At 40.9% G+C, this 2,548-nt stretch overlaps 10 non-coding genes across 10 annotated transcripts; all 10 read right to left on the bottom strand.

Moving 5' to 3' along the window:
• Positions 1 to 28: 28 nt before the first annotated feature.
• Trnac-gca lies at positions 29 to 100 on the bottom strand. Its single transcript has one exon. It is a non-coding gene; the product is annotated as a tRNA-Cys (tRNA).
• Positions 101 to 185: 85 nt separating this feature from the next.
• Trnac-gca lies at positions 186 to 257 on the bottom strand. Its single transcript has one exon. It is a non-coding gene; the product is annotated as a tRNA-Cys (tRNA).
• Positions 258 to 497: 240 nt separating this feature from the next.
• On the bottom strand, positions 498 to 569 carry Trnac-gca. The gene has a single exon. It is a non-coding gene; the product is annotated as a tRNA-Cys (tRNA).
• An 83-nt stretch (positions 570 to 652) lies between these two features.
• Positions 653 to 724, bottom strand: Trnac-gca. The gene has a single exon. It is a non-coding gene; the product is annotated as a tRNA-Cys (tRNA).
• An 84-nt stretch (positions 725 to 808) lies between these two features.
• On the bottom strand, positions 809 to 880 carry Trnac-gca. Its single transcript has one exon. It is a non-coding gene; the product is annotated as a tRNA-Cys (tRNA).
• A 396-nt stretch (positions 881 to 1,276) lies between these two features.
• On the bottom strand, positions 1,277 to 1,348 carry Trnac-gca. The gene has a single exon. It is a non-coding gene; the product is annotated as a tRNA-Cys (tRNA).
• An 85-nt stretch (positions 1,349 to 1,433) lies between these two features.
• Positions 1,434 to 1,505, bottom strand: Trnac-gca. Its single transcript has one exon. It is a non-coding gene; the product is annotated as a tRNA-Cys (tRNA).
• Positions 1,506 to 1,590: 85 nt separating this feature from the next.
• On the bottom strand, positions 1,591 to 1,662 carry Trnac-gca. The gene has a single exon. It is a non-coding gene; the product is annotated as a tRNA-Cys (tRNA).
• Positions 1,663 to 1,747: 85 nt separating this feature from the next.
• On the bottom strand, positions 1,748 to 1,819 carry Trnac-gca. The gene has a single exon. It is a non-coding gene; the product is annotated as a tRNA-Cys (tRNA).
• A 91-nt stretch (positions 1,820 to 1,910) lies between these two features.
• On the bottom strand, positions 1,911 to 1,982 carry Trnac-gca. Its single transcript has one exon. It is a non-coding gene; the product is annotated as a tRNA-Cys (tRNA).
• Between the last annotated feature and the right edge of the window lie 566 nt (positions 1,983 to 2,548).

Below are 2,548 nucleotides of genomic sequence, written 5' to 3' on the forward strand. Positions count from 1 at the left end.
GAAAAAGAAATAAATAAATAAGACACATAGGGGACACCCGGGTTTGAACCGGGGACCTCTCGATCTGCAGTCGAATGCTCTACCACTGAGCTATATCCCCACTTTACTACCCTTGAGTTTCCAGTTGTTGATTGAAATTAACATTTTAGGCAAAAAAGAAAAAGAAATAAATAAATAAGACACATAGGGGACACCCGGGTTTGAACCGGGGACCTCTCGATCTGCAGTCGAATGCTCTACCACTGAGCTATATCCCCACTTTACTACCCTTGAGTTCCCAGTTGTTGATTGAAATTAACATTTTAGGCAAAAAGAAAAAGAAATAAATAAATAAGACACATAGGGGACACCCGGTTTGAACCGGGGACCTCTCGATCTGCAGTCGAATGCTCTACCACTGAGCTATATCCCTACTTTACTACCCTTGAGTTCCCAGTTGTTGATTGAAATTAACATTTTAGGCAAAAAAGAAAAAGAAATAAATAAATAAGACACATAGGGGACACCCGGGTTTGAACCGGGGACCTCTCGATCTGCAGTCGAATGCTCTACCACTGAGCTATATCCCCACTTTACTACCTTTGAGTTCCCAGTTGTTGATTAATTAACATTTTAGGCAAAAAAGAAAAAGAAATAAATAAATAAGACACATAGGGGACACCCGGGTTTGAACCGGGGACCTCTCGATCTGCAGTCGAATGCTCTACCACTGAGCTATATCCCCACTTTACTACCTTGAGTTCCCAGTTGTTGATTGAAATTAACATTTTAGGCAAAAAAGAAAAAGAAATAAATAAATAAGACACATAGGGGACACCCGGGTTTGAACCGGGGACCTCTCGATCTGCAGTCGAATGCTCTACCACTGAGCTATATCCCCACTTTACTACCCTTGAGTTCCCAGTTGTTGATTGAAATTAACATTTTAGGCAAAAAGAAAAAGAAATAAATAAATAAGACACATAGGGGACACCCGGGTTTGAACCGGGACCTCTCGATCTGCAGTCGAATGCTCTACCACTGAGCTATATCCCCACTTTACTACCCTTGAGTTCCAGTTGTTGATTGAAATTAACATTTTAGGCAAAAAAGAAAAAGAAATAAATAAATAAGACACATAGGGGACACCCGGGTTTGAACCGGTGACCTCTCGATCTGCAGTCGAATGCTCTACCACTGAGCTATATCCCCACTTTACTACCCTTGAGTTCCCAGTTGTTGATTAAAATTAACATTTTAGGCAAAGAAGAAAAAGAAATAAATAAATAAGACACATAGGGGACACCCGGGTTTGAACCGGGGACCTCTCGATCTGCAGTCGAATGCTCTACCACTGAGCTATATCCCCACTTTACTACCCTTGAGTTCCCAGTTGTTGATTGAAATTAACATTTTAGGCAAAAAAGAAAAAGAAATAAATAAATAAGACACATAGGGGACACCCGGGTTTGAACCGGGGACCTCTCGATCTGCAGTCGAATGCTCTACCACTGAGCTATATCCCCACTTTACTACCCTTGAGTTCCCAGTTGTTGATTGAAATTAACATTTTAGGCAAAAAAGAAAAAGAAATAAATAAATAAGACACATAGGGGACACCCGGGTTTGAACCGGGGACCTCTCGATCTGCAGTCGAATGCTCTACCACTGAGCTATATCCCCACTTTACTACCCTTGAGTTCCCAGTTGTTGATTGAAATTAACATTTTAGGCAAAAAAGAAAAAGAAATAAATAAATAAGACACATAGGGGACACCCGGGTTTGAACCGGGGACCTCTCGATCTGCAGTCGAATGCTCTACCACTGAGCTATATCCCCACTTTACTACCTTGATTTCCTGAGTTCCCAGTTGTTGATTGAAATTAACATTTTAGGCAAAAAGAAAAAGAAATAAATAAATAAGACACATAGGGGACACCCGGGTTTGAACCGGGGACCTCTCGATCTGCAGTCGAATGCTCTACCACTGAGCTATATCCCCACTTTACTACCCTTGAGTTTCCAGTTGTTGATTGATATTAACATTTTAGGCAAAAAGAAAAAGAGAATAAATAAATAAGACCATAGGGGACACCCGGTTTGAACCGGGGACCTCTCGATCTGCAGTCGAATGCTTTACCACTTTGCTATATCCCCACTTTACTACCCTTGAGTTCCCAGTTGTTGATTGAAATTAACATTTTAGGCAAAAAAGAAAAAGAAATAAATAAATAAGACACATAGGGGACACCCGGGTTTGAACCGGAGACCTCTCGATCTGCAGTCGAATGCTCTACCACTGAGCTATATCCCCACTTTACTACCCTTGAGTTCCCAGTTTGTTGATTGAAATTAACATTTTAGGCAAAAAAGAAAAAGAAATAAATAAATAAGACACATAGGGGACACCCGGTTTGAACCGGGACCTCTCGATCTGCAGTCGAATGCTCTACCACTGAGCTATATCCCCACTTTACTACCCTTGAGTTTCCCAGTTGTTGATTGAAATTAACATTTTAGGCAAAAAGAAAAAGAAATAAATAAATAAGACACATAGGGGACACCCGG

Source organism: Ctenocephalides felis, unplaced genomic scaffold, assembly GCF_003426905.1.
Source record: "Ctenocephalides felis isolate EL2017-DRISC unplaced genomic scaffold, ASM342690v1 CF-g0.4_SCAFFOLD_00227, whole genome shotgun sequence".
Lineage (NCBI taxonomy): Eukaryota > Metazoa > Arthropoda > Insecta > Siphonaptera > Pulicidae > Ctenocephalides > Ctenocephalides felis.